Below are 18,737 nucleotides of genomic sequence, written 5' to 3'. Positions count from 1 at the left end.
TATTCTCTCCCAGTCTATTCATCTTTTGGATTTGTTTTTCATATTTTAAATGGTTACAGGGTAGAACCTTAGTTTTTCTCTATGGCTTTCAAGTTTTCAGTGTTTCATAAAGGCACAGCCAGCACCCTAATGTTAAATAAATTTTTAAAATTTTCTATTATAATAGTTCTGTTTTTTTTTTGTATTTGTGTCTTTAAACTCCAAGGAGTTTATTGTTGTTTAAAGTGTGAGTAGTAAAAAGCAAAGTTCTAACTTTGTTTTTGTCCAAAGTTAGAACCACCCTCCACCCCACCCTTTTCAGAGAGAGTATAAAATGCCACAGTCTTTGGGGGACAACAATTTGGCCACAACTATTTGATTAAGGTGCACATACCATTTGATCCAGCAATCCTACCTCTAGAAATGTCTTTTACAGAAATAAAAAGCATCAGCATATAACATTTCACATGTAAGGTGCTACATCATGTCATTTCTTTTAATATAGCTCCAAAATCTAGAATTACCATGAATGTACAGGAAGAATGTTGTAATAAATTAAAGCAGATCGATTCTATGAAATATTATGAGCTATTTAAAATAAATTAGTAGCTCCCAACATATATTGACTTAGAAAAGTGATCATGTTAAGTGGGGAAAGAAAAGTTACATGACATTAAAAAATACTTTATGTCTGAATATGAATAGGAAAAAAAACATAAATCCTGGGCACAGGGGCACACACCTGTAATCCCAGCTACTCAGGAGGCTAATCAAGAGTATCACTTGAGTGCAGGCATTGGATCAGTCTGAGCATGGTAGGATCCCATCTCAAAAATAAAATAAAATGAACCCATCATGAAATTATCATTGATTTTTCTTTTTTTTTAAATTTGTTTTTAGATATACACGACAGAAGAGTATATTTTGACATATTATACATACATGGAATATAACTTATTCTAATTAAGATCCCATTCTTGCAGTTACACATGATGTGGAATTTCACTGGTCCTATGTTCATATATGAACATAGGAAAGTTACATCTTTATCATTGGTTTTCTTTTTTTTTTTTTTTTAAATATTTATTTATTTATTTTTCGGTGGACACAACATCTTTGTTTGTATGTGGTGCTGAGGATCGAACCCGGGCCGCACGCATGCCAGGCGAGCGCGCTACCACTTGAGCCACATCCCCAGCCCCTATCATTGGTTTTCTTAAGGAGAAGGAATTGGAAGGTCATTGGACTATAAAGAGCAGAGATTATTAATTTTTAAAAAAATATCTTTTTAATTGTAGATAAATACACAGTATCTTTATTTATTTTTATGTGGTGCTGAGGATCGAACCCAGTGCCTCACACACACAGGCGGTGCTTTGCCACTGAGCTTCAGCCCCAGACCCAAGATTATTAATTTTTATTTTGTAGACTTTTTTAATATTTATTTTTTGGCTTTAGGTGGACACAATTTCTTTATTTTATTTCTATATGGATCGAACCCAGTGCCCCATACATGCTAGGTGAGCACTCTACCACTGAGATACAACCCCAGCCGCTAGACTTTTTTTTTTTTTAATACAACAAATCAAGAAAGAAATCTTGTCACTAACTGGTTAATTCTCATAAAAGAGAACTTGTTTAACCTATGGGAGAAAGAAGGATCAATGCTCACATTTTGCCTTCTAAAAGGGCAAAGGGAGACGAGACAAGTGTTTCATGCATGGGAAGGTAGGTAAGTTTCAGAAGGAATAAGCTCCTATGTTGTCAGGGTAGAATGAGAAGCGGCAGACAGGCATCTCAGGAAGACTGATTTTAGCACATGAAGTAAAGTTCTAATCACTAGAAGTGTCCAAAAACTGAAGCATCTGTCACACTGAGTTTGAGTTTTCCATTGCTAGAAATATCAAGCTGAGGCTAGGTGACCATCTGTCATGTGTGCTGTGGAATAAATTTCTAAATTTAACTGGAGGTTGGACTAGATAATTCTACCAATTTTCAGTGCTAAAGTTTGAGTGATTTTTAAAAATATTTTTATCAGTTATTGATGGATCTTTATTTATTTATTTATGTGTAGTGCTGAGAATCAAACCCAGTGCCTCACACATGCTAGGTAAGGGCTCTACCACTGAGCCATAACCCCAGCCCCAAGTTTGATGATTTTAACATCTGAAAAACTTCATTAAAATATAATATTCAAAAGTATGTGGCACACTCCAGTAATCCCTGTTATTCTGGAGGCTGAGGCCAGAGGATCTTGAGTTCAAAACCAGCCTGGGCAACTTAGAGAGGCCCTAGTCTCAAAATAAAATTTAAAAATGTACTGGAGGAGCAGTTCAGTGGTAGAGCATTTGCCTAACATGTGTGAGGCCCTGGGATTAATTCCCAGTATAAAACACACACACACAAAAACCAATCAATCAATCTATCTATCTATCTCTATATAACATTGTAAATTTACAATGTTATATAGAGATAACTTAGAAATCATCCTCACCTGCATATAAAGTTCCAATATTCATAGAGGGAACCATTATATTATAGATGGGGTATTTGATTAGAAACTTATATCATTTGTGTTCCTAAACTGTTTAAATTTCTATCATTAATGTATTAATTTTGCAATAAAACTCACTAAAATATAAATATCCATCCTCAGCAGATTTACAGTAAAGAGTTGTATATTTAACTGCTTGACAGCGTGGACACAGTGCACTAAATATAGATCATAGTTTTTCTTTCTTTCTCTGATGGTGTTTTATTTTTCTTTTTTAATATTGCCAGTTGCTTTCATCCCAAAAGTAAATGCAAGGCCCTTCCATTATGGAAGCATTAAGGCTCCGTGAAAAGCATATTTGGAGATAAAATAAATTAATAAATACATAAACACTTCTACTTTAAGAAGCATGAGAGTTTTTTTGTTAAAGAATCTTTCAAAAATGAAGACAAAGCAGCTCAGGAACCTGAAGCAGGAGGATCACAAGTTCAAAGCCACCCTCAGCAACTTAGCAAGATCCTGTCTATAAATAAAACATTAAAAAGGGCTTGGGATATGGTTCAGTGGTAAGAACCCCTAGGTTCAATCCTGGGGGGGGGGAAAAGACAAAATATTTTTTCAGACATAAAAAACTAAAAGACTTTGTGACTAGCAGATTCACAGTACAAGAGATGAATAAGGAAATCCTTTAGGTAAAAGGAAAGTATGGATCTACATATACAAAAAACATCTTGAAAAAGAAAACAAATCATTCTAACAGGAGTGAGATGGAATCTCAGTATAGTTTTAATTTGCATTTCTCTAATTGCTAGAGATGTTGACCATTTTTTATATATTTGTTGACCATTCATATTTCTTCTTTTAGAAGGGTCTGTTCCATTTCTTTGCCCATTTATTGATTGGGTTATTATTATTTTTTTTTTGGTGTTAAGCTTTTTGAGTTCTTTGTATATCCTGAAAATTAATGCTCTATCTGATTGGAGGTGGCAAAGATTTTCTCCCATTCTGCAGGCTCTTTCTCCATGTTCTTGACTGTTTCTTTTGCTGTGAAGAAGCTTGTAGTATGGAGATTCCTCAAAAAACTAGGAATGGAACCACCATTTGACCCAGTTATCCCACTTCTTGGCATATATTCAAAGAACTTAAAATCAGCATACTACAATGACATGGCCACATCAATGTTTATAGCAGCACAATTCACAATAGCTAAGCTATGCAGCCAACCTAGGTGTACATCAACAGAGGAATGGATAAAGAAACTGCGGTATATATACACAGAGGAATATTACTCAGTCATAAAGAAGAATGACTTATGACATTTGCAGTAAATGGATGGGTCTCGAGAATATCATAATAAGTGAAATAAGCTAACCTCCCCCCAAACCTAAGGTCAAATGCTTTCAGATATGTGAAAGCTAAACCACAAAAAAGGTGGGGGTGGGGTGGGGATAAGAGAATTCCAGTAGATTAGACAAAGAGGAATAAAAGGAAGGAAGGGAGAATAGGAATAGGAAAGGCAGTAAAATAAATCCAACATAATTTTCCTGTGTATTCATATGAAAAATCTAAGTGAATCCCACCATCATGTCTACACACAAGAATGGGGTCCTAATTAGAATAAGATATATTCCATGCTTGAATAATTTTTTCCATAGCTTTATTGAGGTAAATTTGAAGTATAATAAAATACACATATTTGAAGTATGCAATTTAATCAGTTTTGACATATATGTAACCTATACAATTAATATAAAAAGCATTTCAATTACTTTTTTTTTTTTTTTTTGGTACTGGGATTGAACTCAGGGGCACTCAACCACTGAGCCACATCCCCAGCCTTATTTTATATTTTATTTAGACACAGGATCTCACTGAATTGCTTAGTGCCTCGTTGAGTTGCTGAGGCTGGCTTTGAACTCACAATCCTGCCTCAGCCTCCCAAGCCACTGGGGATTACAGGCATGTACCACCATGCCCAACTTCCATTACTTTTTTTAAAATTTGAAATCATGCAGACTGTGTTTCCTGCATGATTTATTACATTAGAAATCAATTACCTTAAGATATATAGAACCACACCCCCACATCAACTATTTCAAAATTAAATGGCGCACTTATAGAGATCTCTGAGGTCAAGGAAAAAAGCACAAGAAAAGTAAATAAAAATTCTTTGCATTAAATGGTAACAAAAGCTGAAAGTATCAGGATCTCTGAGATCAAACAGTATTCAGATGAACATTTATAACTTAAAGTACTTGTATCAGAAAGCAGCTAGAATAACAAATTACTTTAAAATTAAGTAGTAGGATTACTTCAAAATAAGAGTAGGAGCAGAAATATATGAAATAGAGAATAAATAATACAGCTAAAATTTGATAAAAATCAAGTAAGTCTAATCAGGAAAAAAAGCAAGAACACAAAAATTAATATTGAAGGAAAGAGAACTATCAAAATAACCCTACAGATGCTAAAAATATATTAAGGTAATATTAAAATTATACACCAACATATGTGATAGCTTATATAACATGGTCTATATTAGAGAAGAATTCATGTGCTGCTGAGAAGAAAGTGTATTCAGTCATTGATGGATGAAATATTCTACATGTCTGTTAAGTCTAAATTATTGATTGTATTATTGAGATCTATAGTTTCTTTCTTTTTTTTATATATATATAGTTTCTTTATTTAGTTTTTGTTTGGAAGATCTAGCCAGTGGTGAGAGAGGTGTGTTAAAATCACCCAGTATTATTGTATTGTGGTCTGATTTCTGAAGTTGAGAAGGATTTGTTTTATGTACGTAGATGCTCCATTGTTTGGGGCATAAATATTTATAATTGTTATGTCTTGTTGATGTATAATTCCTTTAAGCAGTATGGAATTTCCTTCTTTGTCCCTTCTGATTAACTTTGGCTTGAAGCCCACTTTATCTCACGTAAGCATAGAAATACCTGCTTGTTTACAGGATCTGTGTGATTGATGTTTTTTCTATCATTTCACCTTCAGTCTGGGGATGTTTTTGCCCATGAAGCAAATCTCTTGGAAATTCATATTTCCAAGCATATTGTTGGGTCTTGTTTTTACATCCAATCTGCCAGTCTATGTCTTTTGATTGATGAGTTCAAGGTTATTATTGAGATATGATTTGTGTTCCTGTTAATTTTACTTTATTTCTAGTTTTCAATTTGAATTAGTTTCTTCTTTGATTGACTGTTCCTTTAGTGTAGTTCCTCCCTTCACTGGTTTTCTTTTTTTTTTTTTCATTTCATCTTCATAGAATATTTTGTAGAGAATATTCAGAAGTGTAGGCTTTCTGCTTGCAAATTTTTTGACTTTTATTTATCATAAAAGGTTTTCATTTCATCTTCAAAGCTGAAGCTTAATTTTGCTGGATATAGGATTCTTGGTTGGCATCCATTTTCTTTCAGAGCTTGGTATACATTATTCCAGGACGTCCTAGCTTTGAGGGTCTGGGTTGAGAAATCAGCTGAGATTTGTATTGATTTCCCCCTATACATAATCTGATATTTTTCTCCTGCAGCCTTTAAAATTCTATCCTTTTTCTGTAAACTAGGCATTTTCATTATAATGTGCTTTGACGTATGTCTGTTGTAATTTTGCACATTTGGGGTCTTGTAAGCCTCTTGTATTTGATTTTCCATTTCATTCTTTAGATTTGGAAAATTTTCTGATATTATTTCATTGAAAATATCATGCCTTCCTTTGGTTTGTATCTCTATGCCTTCATCTATCCTGATAAATCTTAAATTTGGTCTTATGTTATCCCATAATTCTTGGAATTTCTATTCATAGTTTCCTTAAATCTTTTCTCCATGGGCCATTTTATTTTCAAGATTACATATTTTGTCTTCATTGTCTAAAGTTCTGTCTTCCAAGTGGTCTAGTCTTTTTGCGATGCTTTTTATTGAATTTTAAAAAAATATTTAGCTTTTATAGGTGAACACAATATCTTTATTTTTTATTTTTATGTGGTGCTGGGAATCGAACCCAGTGCCCCACACATGGTAGGTGAATGCTCTGCCTGTGAGCCACAACTCCAGCCCTTCTATTGAATTTTTAATTTGGTTTATTGTTTTTTTCATTTCAAGGACTTCTGTTTGTTTTGTTTTTGTTTTTTTCAGAACCTCTCTTACTGAGTGAGCTTTTGCTACCTGTATTTGCTCTCTTATATCATCCTTTACTTTACGGGTCAGTTTAACTATGTATGTTGTAACCTCCTTCTCTGGCATTTCTTCCACTGTGGTGTTGATGGGTTCTGTTACTGGAGTATCTTGGTTTGTTTAGGGCAAATTGTTCCATTGCTTTTTCATGTTGTTTGTGTGACTCCCCATCTAACAGTATAGCTCTGAGGCAGTAGAGTTTCTACCCTGTGAACTTATTGGGCCCCTGAAGGTTTCCAGTACCTCACTTGCTGAGAAGCTGCCTGTCTGTTTTCTTGGTTTCACTCTGCGGAGCAGCCAGGAATGTGAACTTCTCTATTCCACCATCTTCTTAATCTCTTTCTTTCTTTCTTCTTCTCCTTTTTTTTTTTTTTAATACTGGGGATTGAACCCAGGAGCACTGAACCACTGAGCCACGTCCACAGCCCTTGTGTATATTTTCTTTAGAGACAGGGTCTTGTTGAGTTGCATGCTTGAATAATTTTATCAAAATGAATTCTACTGTCATGTACAACTAAGAAGAACCAATAAAACCAACCAACCAACAAATAAATAAAATAAAACAAATCAGAAATGATAACTATGTGGGTAAATAAGATTTTTTATTAAATAAGAAAACATTGGCCTGCCACAGTGGTGCACACCTGTAATCCCAGAGGCTTGGGAGGATGAGGCAGGAGGATTCAAATACAGCTTCAGCAACTTAGCAAGGCCATAAGCAACTCAATGAGACCCTGTCCCTAAATGAAATACAAAAAAAAAAAAAAAAAAAGGGCTGGGGATGGGGCTCTGTGGTTAAGTGCCCCTGGGTTCAATCCCCAGTACTCAAAACAAAACAAAACAAAAACAAACAAACAACAAAAAAAAACTGTAAAAGCAAAATGTATGGCAATAGTAGCATAAATGTTGGGAGGGGAAATGAAAACACACTTTTATAGGATTTTATACCATACATAAAATCGTATATCATTTTAAGATAAAGTATGGTATGTAAAAGATATATACAATAAAACCTAAAGCAACTATTAAAATGAAAAACAGCTATAGCAAGTAAACAAGTAAACAAAGGATATAAATTGGAACCATAACAAATATTTAATTTCAGATAGGCAGGCAAAAAGCAGAAAAGGGAAATAAAAGATAGAAGAAAGAAAACCCAAACAAGTAGCCAGATGACAGATTTAAACATAATCACATCAATTCTAGTGAATACAAATAATTTAAATTAGAAGTCAGAAAGCTATGTCCTGAGACCAATAAATGGCTATTGCCTGTTTCTATAGTGCCCGTGAACTAATAATGGATTTTACAGTTTTAAATGGTTACATTTAAAATTTATATACAACCATTTACATAATAATTTTTATTTTGCCTCTTGGCCCATGAAGGATAAAATATTTACCCTCGGTCTTTAAGAAAAGTTTACCCATCTATGTTATAAATACACCAATTAAAAGGCAGAAAGTGTACAGATTAGATGGACATTTTATTGTCTTTGTCCATTCCTGGTGCTATAACAAAAAACTTTAGATGGGTAGTTTATAAATAATAGAAGTTGATTGCTCACAATTCTGGAGGTTGGGAAGCCCAAGATCAATAGATGTGATATCTGGGGAGGGTTCACTCTCTGCTTCCAAGGTTGCCTCTTGTTGCTGTGTCCTCACATGGCAGAAGGCAAAAAGGTGGCTCTCTTAAAAAAAAAAAAAAAAAAAAATTTTTTTTTTTTTTTGGTACCAAGGATTGAACCCAGGAGGGTATAGCTACTGAGCTACATTCCCAACCCTTTTAAAAATATTTTATTTAAAGACAGGGTCTTGCTAAGTTGCTTAGGACCTTGCTAAATTGCTGAGGCTGGCTTTGAACTTGCCATTCTCCTTCTTCAGCCTCTGGAGCTGCTGGGATTATAGGAGTGTGCCACCAGGCCCAGTTTCAAATTCTTTTATAAAGACATTAATCTCATTCAGGAGAGCAGAACCTGCCCACATGAGTTAATCACTCCCCCAAGGCCCTACTTCTTAAAATCACTTTGAGAATTAAATTTCAACATATAAAGTTTGGAGTTATATAAACATTTAGACCATTTTATGGCAATTAATAATGTTGCCAGTGGTGTCATGCTTGCCCAGCCTGTGTGAGGCTCTGAGTTTAATCCCTGGCGCTACCAAAAAAAAAAAAAAAAAAAAAAGCTGCTATTAACAATCATATCAGATTTCTATGTGAACATATGTTTTCAGTTCTCTTGGATCTATATCTAAGAGTCAGATTGCTGAGTCAGACAGAAACTCTATATTACATATGGAGAAACTGCCAGGCTTTTCTAAAGTGGCTATACCATTTTACTTTCCCTCAAGCAATGTTAAGAAAGCTTCCAATTTCTCCACATTCTCACCAACCCTTTGTTATCTGTCTTATAAAATTATATCCATCCTATCAGGTGTGAAGTAGGATTTCACTGTGATTTTGATTTGTGTTTACCCGATCGCCAAGGATAATGATATCATTTTTATTTTTATTTTTTTATTGGCATTTGTATATCTTCTTTGAAGAAATGTGTGTTCAGATCCTTTGACCATTTTAAAGTTGATTTTTCATTTTGTTGTCAGGTCATAGAATTCTTTATGTATTCTGGCTACCAAACCCTTATCAGGTATATGACTTTTAAATAATTTCTATGAGATTTTTTTATTTTTACTTTCATGATTATTTTCTTTGAAGCACATTTTTAATTTTGATGATATTCAATTTTTTTTCATGGTGCTGAGGATCAAACCCAGGACCTCACACATGCTGCTAAGCAATTTCATCTATATTTTCTTTAATTGCTTGGGCATTTGGTACCATAGCTAAGAAATCATTTCCAACCCAAAGTCATAAAAAGTTACACTTACATTTTCTTCTGATTATTTTATAATTATATATTTAGATCTTTGAACCATCTTGAGTTAATTTTTTAAATTTATATATGACAACAGAATGCATTACAATTCTTATTACACATATAGAGCACAATTTTTCATATCTCTGGTTGTATACATTGTATATTCACACCAATTCATGTCTTCATACATGTATTTTGGTTAATAATGATCATCACATTTCACAATCATTAATAACCCCATGCCCCCTCCCTTCGAGTTAATTTTTATTTATTGTTTGAGCTATGGATCCAGTTTCATTTTTTTGCAATTATCTCAGTCTGATTTGTTGAGAAGATTCTTCTTCAGTCTTGTTGAAAATCAATTGCCTTCAGATGTGATGGTCCTTTTTCTGGACTCCCAATTTTATTCCTTCAATCTATATGCCTATCCTTTGGTTTTTTTTTTTTTTTTTTTGGTGTGTGTGTGTGTGTGTGTGTGTTTGTTCTTTTTTTGGTACTGGGAATTGACCCCATGGGCACTTAACCACTGAGTTACATCCCTAGCCCATTTGCTGGCTTTGAACTTTCGATCCTCCTGCCTCAGCCTCCCAAATCATTGGGATTACAGGCATGTGCCACAGCATCCGGCCTGCCTATCCTTATAGTAGTACTTCATCAGCTTCTTGATTATCTTAGTTTGATAGTAAAGTTTGAAAATCAGGAAGTGTGAATACTCCTGATTTCTTCCTTTTTTTTTTAAGATTAAACAAAAAGGATCTCTTGAAATTTCATATGAATTTTAGTATGTGCTTGTTAATTTCTGCAAAGAAAACAGCTTGGGATGTGAATAGAGATTGCTTTGGATCTGCAGACCAATTTGGGGAGTGCCCCCATCTTTGTAATATTGTGTCCCATCCATGAACATGAGATGTCTTTCTCTTTATCTAGTCTCTAATTTTAATACTGTTTTACAGTTTTCAGAGAATAAAGTTTATACTCCCTTTATTAAATTTGTACCTAAGTATTTATTCTTTTTAGTTTGTTTTTCTATTTGAGTTTTTAATTTAAATAGTCATGAATGTTTTTATGAGTATTTTGGATTTTCTGTTTCTTTAAGACAATCTCTACTTTAATTCCAGGTTATATAAGTAGTCTCCTAAATTTTCTTCTAATAGTCTTTCTTTCTTTCTGCCTTTCTTTCTTTCTTTCTTTAAATCTTTGCATCTTTTTTTTTTTTTTTGAGAGAGAGAGAGAGAGAGAGAGAGAAAGAGAGAGGGGGAATTTCTTAATATTTATTTATTTTTTTTTTAGTTTTTTCGGCAGACACAAAATCTTTATTTGTACGTGGTGCTGAGGATTGAACCCAGCACTGCTGGCATTCCAGGAGAGCACGCTACCACTTGAGCCACATCCCCAGCCCAAATCTTTGCATCTTTGGTCATTTGGAATTCTTGGAATTTTTTTTTTTGGCACTTTAAGAAAAACAAACAAAAAACCAACCAAACAAAAACCCCATTCCTAGTCCTTTTTATTTTGAGAAAGGGTCTCCCTAAGTTGTTTAAGTTCTCGCTAAATTGCTGTCTGGTCTCCAAATTTCAATCTTCTTGCTTCAGCTTTCTGAGTCACTGGGATAACTCACAGACTCACCACCATGCTCAGATGGGATTCATTTTTGCACAGAGCATGAAGTGAGGAGTCTGGCTTTGCTTTCTTTCAGATAAAGAGCCAACTATGCCAGCTATGTAAGTCATAGTTTTTCTGTTTTTTTTTTTTTTAACTGAAAGAAAATATTAACTTTGTCATATAAGTTTAAAATATATGCTTAGATTTACTTCTCACATTGCTATCCTATTCATTCTCTAATTTGGTAAGAGATATACTAGGGGAACTAGAATGGATTATGTAAGTCTATACTGAAGAAACAAAGTCTGAGATATCAGAGAAAGTCCAAGAAATTCATGGAAAAAAAAAGTGCTGTGAATAGACATAAACTAAAAGATAGACATCTCTATAAAGTTGTTCTAATCACAACAGTGTGGGCAGGCTCAGTGCTTCACACCTGTACTCCCAGTGACTCTGGAGGCTGAAACAGGAGGATCCCAAGTTCAAAGCCAGCTTCTGCCACTTAGGTAGGCCCTAAGCAACTTAGTGAGACCCTGTCTTGAAATAAAAACTAAAAAAGAACTGAGGGTGTGGCTCAGTGGTTAAGCAGCCCTGGTTTGAATCCCAGCACCAAAAACAAACAAACAAACAAACAAACAAACAAAAAACCAGTGTGATATTCTCTCAGGAGTGAATGAATACATAAGTAAATACAAATTAAATCTGAAAACTTTCTTCAGTCATATTCCATTCATCTAATGTAATAGCTATTTTCACTTCTATATTATGTCTCCAGTTTACCTGTAGAACACAAAGGTATGCTTCCTGGAAATGCAAATTTCACCAGTTTCCTGGGCATACTTCCCTTTCCCTACTCTCTCTACCCACCTGCTGTACTTCTGCCTTGAGATTATTCATAGAACATTCTAGTGGGTCCTTTCTTCTAACACTCTCCATTTCCCACCCTTTTGTCCATCTCTCTGATTTGACTGCTCACCTCCACCAGTGTCTCCCCATTCCTGCCACCCCTCCCTGTTGCACTTGCTCCAGGAAATTAAAAAATTTTCTTTCTTTAGGAGAGTAACACTGGGTCACATATCTCATTCTAATACAGGCTAATCCCAGATTGCTACAACCTATGAGAGTATTAAAGTATTTGGTAAAACAAAGACAGTTTATTAAAGAAACAACTTTTGCTCCCTACTCCCTGTGCATAGCCCTCACATAATTATATATTTAGGTCTTTGAACCATCTTGAGTTAATTTTTTTTTATTTATACATGACAGCAGAATGCATTACAATTCTTATTACACATATAGAGCACAATTTTTCATATCTCTGGTTGTATACACAGTATATTCACACCAATTCATGTCTTCATACCTGTACTTTGGATAATGATCATCACATTCCACCATCATTAATAACCCCATGCCCCCTGCATTATATTGTTAAAATGTATACATGTACATAGAATTTGTCTTCCAGTTTGATGTTACTTCCACAAATATATAAATATTTAATTTTTTTGAGTGTGTGTGTGATGTGGGGGTTTAAACCCATGGCCTTGTGCATGTGAGACAAGCACTATACCAACTGAGCTATATCCCCAACCCTGAACATTTAAATTTTTGTTTTACTTTTGTTCACTTAAAGTTGTTTCATAAGTAGTTTTCTTATCACAAGTCCTACCTTTTAAAACTGTAATCCCTTCATGTAGAGAGGGCATAATTGGCTTAATCATTTCTCTAGTGTTGAACATTAAAAAAATTGCCTTTTTGTGGGGAGGGCTGGGGAAATTGTTAGAAATATTTTAAATAAAGACCTCTTTCTTTCAAATTATTTATCTGAAAACAAACTTCTGATAATGTGTATGATGGGGGAAAAGGAGTTTACAGTTTATATTGTTAAAATGTATACAATATGATTCTAGTAACATTGCCTGATTTCAAGACTTATTAAAAGTTATAGGAGCTGGGGTTGTGGCTTAGTGGTAGAGCACTTGCCTAGCATGTGTGAGGCACTGGGTTCAATTCTCAGCACTGCATGTAAATAAATGAACAAAATAAAGGCTCATCAAAGTCTAAAAAATATTAAAAAAAAAAAACTTATAGTAATCAAGACAATATGGAACTGGTGCAAAGATGAACAAATAGATTAATGGAACTGAATAGGAGTTCAGCAATAAACCTCCACATATATGGACAATTGTTTTTTTACAAAGCTGCAAAGACAATACACTAGAGAAAGAATATTTTTTTCAATAAAATGATGCTAAGACAACCTGGAATTTACATTAAAAATGAATTTCAATTCACATTTTATGCATTCTACAAAACTTAAAATGTAAAACCTTTAGCTATGAAACTTCTAGAAGTGAGCATAGGAGAAATAGTTCAAATCTTAGAGCTAGGCAAAGATTTCTCAGAAATAATACCAAAGCATAAGCCATAAAAGAACAAATAAATGGGACATTATCAGAATATCAAATCTCAGCTCTTAGTAAAAGATAGTTAAGATAATGAACAAAGTGCTTGCCTTTGAGATACTGAGTTCAATCCTTAGCACCCCATTAAAAATAAATAAATAAAGGTATTGTGTTCATAAGAAAAAAAATATAATGAAAACATAAGCCGCAGATTTGGGAAAAATTCCTTTAAATCAAATATCTGATAAAGAGCATATGCTCAAAATATGGAAAGAACTTGCAAAAATTCAATAATGAAAAATAATAAAAAAACAAAGTAAAAGATACTATACCAAAAAGATATACAGATGGTAAATAAATATGCAAAAGCATTGGCAATGTCATTAGGGAAGTACAAATTTAAATTCCAATGAGATAACACTGCATTCTTATTAAAATGGCCAAAATGAAAAAGACTGACCAGAGTCAGTGTGGAGGGCCGTTCCCCATGTTAGCAGTAGTATTACCAAACTTCAGTCCTTGTCTCCATTGCCAATCCAATAACAAGGACAGGGTTTTGAGAAAAAGGAAAATGAAGTTTATTGCTTTGCTAGTGAAGAAGAAACACAGAGGCCGTGATTCTGCCCATCAGGGGGAACAGGGGGCTTATAAAGAGGTGATTCAAAGGCTACATTCCACATGTTCTGAGTTGTAATTCATTTGTTAATTTGGGAGACAGACATTTCTGAGATGTTCTGGTGCCATCCCTAAAGTCTGAATTACTTCTTTCCTGTAGTGGGTGTGAGTTTAAGGACAGATAACTCTGCCTAGAATGAGCGGGGCGGGGGTGGGGGGTGGGGTGGGCAATCTTGTTTCCCCTGAGATCAGGGAGGTGGGAGAGCAGGGAGAGAAGAGAAAGAAACATGTCCATTTAAAAAATAAATCACAGGGGCAGAGCAGCAAGGTCTATATTCAAAGTATAAAGTGGATTTCTGTTACAGTAGTTCTCAGACTGTGCCTACCCTGAGTCACTTTATTTCATAAAGCAATAGTTTGCCAGTTACTCCATTTGGAGGTAGAATGACTCTACACCTTGTTTATACAAGTAAACAATTACTATCTGCCTAGCATAAATGTAAGACATAAGTGATAAAAATTATGCTATAAAAATGACCATCTATTGCTGGGAGCCATTAGCCAAGTAGGTATGACAATTTCCTTGCCAGCGTACCCCATGTTGCAGTGACATTGAATGTAGGTGACCTTGCTCAAGGACCAGGGCGGATTAGGGTGTTCCCGGTTTAGGATAATCGGGTTTAGGGCGTTCCAGTTTTAAGATTATTTCTGCTGGGAATAGGGCGTATCCTGCTGCCTGAGTTCCCCTTGAGTTCTCAGTGGAGGTGGATTTGGGCAGAGAATGTGGATTTCCCCAGAACGTGATTGTAGACGGCTGGTGTGAGTTTGGGAATAAAGAGTTGCTGTTTGAATCTACAAGCTGTGTGGTGGCTCGTGATTGTGTGCCCAGCCAGACTGTGGCATTTGGCGTCCCGTGCGGGGAACTTCTGAAGCTTAGAGGTAAGTGAAATTTCTCACCCTTGAGGAAGAGCGAAAGAATGGGTGACCAATTCAAAAAACAATATGCTCTTGTTTTGATTTATTTTGTTTTTATTTCAAGTTGCCTGTTCCTAGAACTTTCTCAGGCAAACCAGGGAAAATGGTTGACTCAAGGTTTGAAGTTATTCGCCTCCGAGCAAGAGAAATTGTTAGAGGAAGGAGGCACCCCAGTGAGACCAAGAACAATTAGGGCATATGTTGATACAATACAAAAATGTAGCCCATGGCTTTTTAAAGACGAGTTATTAAGTATATCAATGGGACCATCATGGTATCCTGTAGAAAGATTTTTCTTCAACAAGAAAGAGATGGCTAGTTCTGTTTACTACATTTGTCTAAGATCTTGGTTTTTACAGACATCTGATTAATTTACAAAGCTGAAGTGTTAAAATATCAACCACTAAATATAAAATCAAGTACTCTTTACTTATTAAGTTCCATAAGGTAATATATTTAAACATTATGTGTGCTTTCATAAATTGGTAAATGGAAAAATGTTTAATATTGCTTTGTGTCTGTGTCTTTGCTAAAACAAGGTTACTAAGTGTTAAGATTCTATCATGTGTAATTTATATACAAAGAGTAGAAAAATTTTCAGTTGGGTTTCAATTATAGTATTATAGTATCATAAAAAACATGAAAGTCTTTCATCTTATTAAAGTGGAGTAATTTGTCTAAATCAGAAATTTTATAAGAGTTGTTTCAAAATGTGAATTTATAAAAAGGGTTAACGGTTAAAAAAGAGAGAAAAAGATTCAAGATGTGGAAATATATTAATATAAAAGGTTAAAGGAAAAAGAAATGTTTCTAGATGAGATAATCTCTGTGTGGTAAAGTAAAAAGTTGTAAAATGCCATTTAAAAAGATTTTGAGGAAACTAGACTTACTTTAAAAGCTTGAGAAAGGAAGAAAGAAGAAAAAGGTATTTGAACATGGCAGATTGAGACAAAGCTTCTCAATGGAGTTAAAAAAAAAGCCTTTGGTTGAAGGGCAGCCATATAAACTAACATTAAAGCGATTTAATCAGAATCTAAGCCTCATTTAAAAGAGTGAAGTTGTAGGTGGTGAAAAAGTACATTTAAAAGTACAGTATAGATGATAATTAAAAGGCTTTAAAAGGTTAAATTGAAGGTGGTCGAGATACCTTCATGGCGGAAAAAAGATTGCTTTATTGCATCATTCGAAGCCTAGTTAATCTTAAAGGCATTACTTAAAAAAAATGGGAAGATAATAGGATAAAAGATATTTAGATAAAGAAGATTAAAAATTTAAAGTGAAAAACTTTAAAGACAAAAGTACAGAAAGGTAAAAAAAGAGAGAAGATGTAGAAAGATAAAAAAAGATATAGGAAGATAGAAAAGATGTAGGAAGACAATAATTTTAAACCCACAAAATAGGAAACAAGAAAACTAAGAGGAAAAAAAAAGCAACTAAGGGTGAATGTACAAACCTTAGGGGGGAAAAAAACTAGAAGATAGAAATAAGATAAAAAATGGTTGAAAATGTCAAGTAAGGTATTTCAGATAGAAAAATGCAAAAAGCTTGACAACTATTAGATACAGACATGTACTTATTAAAGCAAAAAGAGGGAATTGGAAAGGGGTATATATCCCCCAAAGATAAACTTAAAATAACCCTTTTTACTCTAAACTTTTAAAATTTGGATTCATCAGGACTTAGTGCTGCGGAAAGACATATGTATCCAAAAAATGTACATAAGCCTAACGTACTTTGGAAAGATATTCTAACAGGACAATGGAAAGGTCCTGACCCAGTGATTGTCTGGAGTCGGGGTTTTGTTTGTGTGTTTCCACAGGGAGAACAGCAGCCGATTTGGATTTCAGAGAGATTAACTAAAACAATTTCTACAGATGGAAAAGAAGATGATTTGACTCAAATCCATAACAGCTGATATCCAGAACTCCAGCTTGGCCATTCTTACATCTGCGACAGTGATTAACCAGGATGCTTTTTTCAATAGCTATTTTATTATTGCTTTTCCCCATAACATGAAGTTCTATTTTTATTTTTTGAGCTCATACAAACCTAGGTTAATGTTTTTCTGATCAGTTTTATTTTTTGACTGTGGAGTTTTTAAACATTGCAATGGAGATTTCACCTAGGTAAAGCTACAAGGCCTTTACTATTTTTCTTATGTGTTGTACATTTGTGTACACTCTTGTGTTTTGTGTTGTATGTCTGTATGTGCGTATGTCCATATTTCTTATGAGGAGCACTAATGAAAAAATGGATCCGAATTATTATTATTTTTTTTATTCACGTGATTTAAATGGTTTAATTTAAATTAGGTAAACAGCTGTTAAGGATTGTTTTTAAAGTAGGTTAACAGATCTGTTTGTTTACTTTCACCTTTCCTTTTCATTATATTCAATAATTCTTTTCAGGATAATGTCTCTTTAGCATCATTGCCAGAATTTCTATCTCCATCCCAGTGCAGGTGAAGACAAAGATAAAACCAGACTACAGCTTCTATGATAGCTATCACAGTAAACTGTATAAACTGATGCATCAATGAATATAACTCAACAAGTAATACTCAATCAAGGACTCAATTTACTTTGGGAGGAAATGGACATATTGATAGATTCCTCCACTTTGAACTGCTTGCAGAACTTGCCTGGACTATGTAACTATCTTTTGGTGCAGTGAATTGTGGTAATGCTGGCATATCTTTGCTGATGGTGTCACCAGTGATGCAATTTTTCCCAAGGAGCCGTCAATTGGCTTGGTGTCGTGGCATTTCTGTATCCTCCTCCCTTCTGCTAGTGATGGTCTAAAATTTGGGGGCCAATGGCTATATGCTGGACTGGTAGTCAGTGACGGGTATGATCCAATTGCAGTGGTATCAACCTAAGACAGGAGGCTGACGCCTAAAGGTCAGTTTTCCGATGACAGGTAAGAACCATATGTTGAATTGGACAACCTACCAGGCACGGTCCTTAAGCCACATTGCTTGTTGTTTAATTAATCAGAAGGGGGGAGATGCTGGGAGCCATTAGCCAAGTAGGTATGACAATTTCCTTGCCAGCGTACCCCATGTTGCAGTGACATTGAATGTAGGTGACCTTGCTCAAGGACCAGGGCGGATTAGGGTGTTCCCGGTTTAGGATAATCGGGTTTAGGGCGTTCCAGGTTTAAGATTATTCCTGCTGGGAATAGGGCGTATCCTGCTGCCTGAGTTCCCCTTGAGTTTTCAGTGGAGGTGGATTTGGGCAGAGAATGTGGATTTCCCCAGAACGTGATTGTAGACGGCTGGTGTGAGTTTGGGAATAAAGAGTTGCTGTTTGAATCTACAAGCTGTGTGGTGGCTCGTGATTGTGTGCCCAGCCAGACTGTGGCAATCTATGAACATAGTAAATGAATCAGAAGCACATGAATGCATGGGAGTATCACTCACATAGAAAAAACCAGACCCGTGAACTTAAGAGTGCACCAGACCATCAAATGAAGCAATCCTTCACCGAAGTCCAGGAAAGGGAGAGCACCCCAAGACTAGACACAGGGGCACACTGACCCTGTCACCTGGTCACTTGGTACCAGCCTGGCCCATGAAAATCATCAGGGTGCAGTTTGTCCTAACC

The sequence above is a fragment of the Marmota monax genome, unplaced genomic scaffold (assembly GCF_021218885.2).
Source record: "Marmota monax isolate L192 unplaced genomic scaffold, Marmota_monax_Labrador192_F-V1.1 WCK01_AAM20220418_F8-fsc00004, whole genome shotgun sequence".
NCBI lineage: Eukaryota > Metazoa > Chordata > Mammalia > Rodentia > Sciuridae > Marmota > Marmota monax.
The sequence above is the reverse complement of the archived record's forward strand: the minus strand, read 5'-3'. Positions refer to the sequence as shown.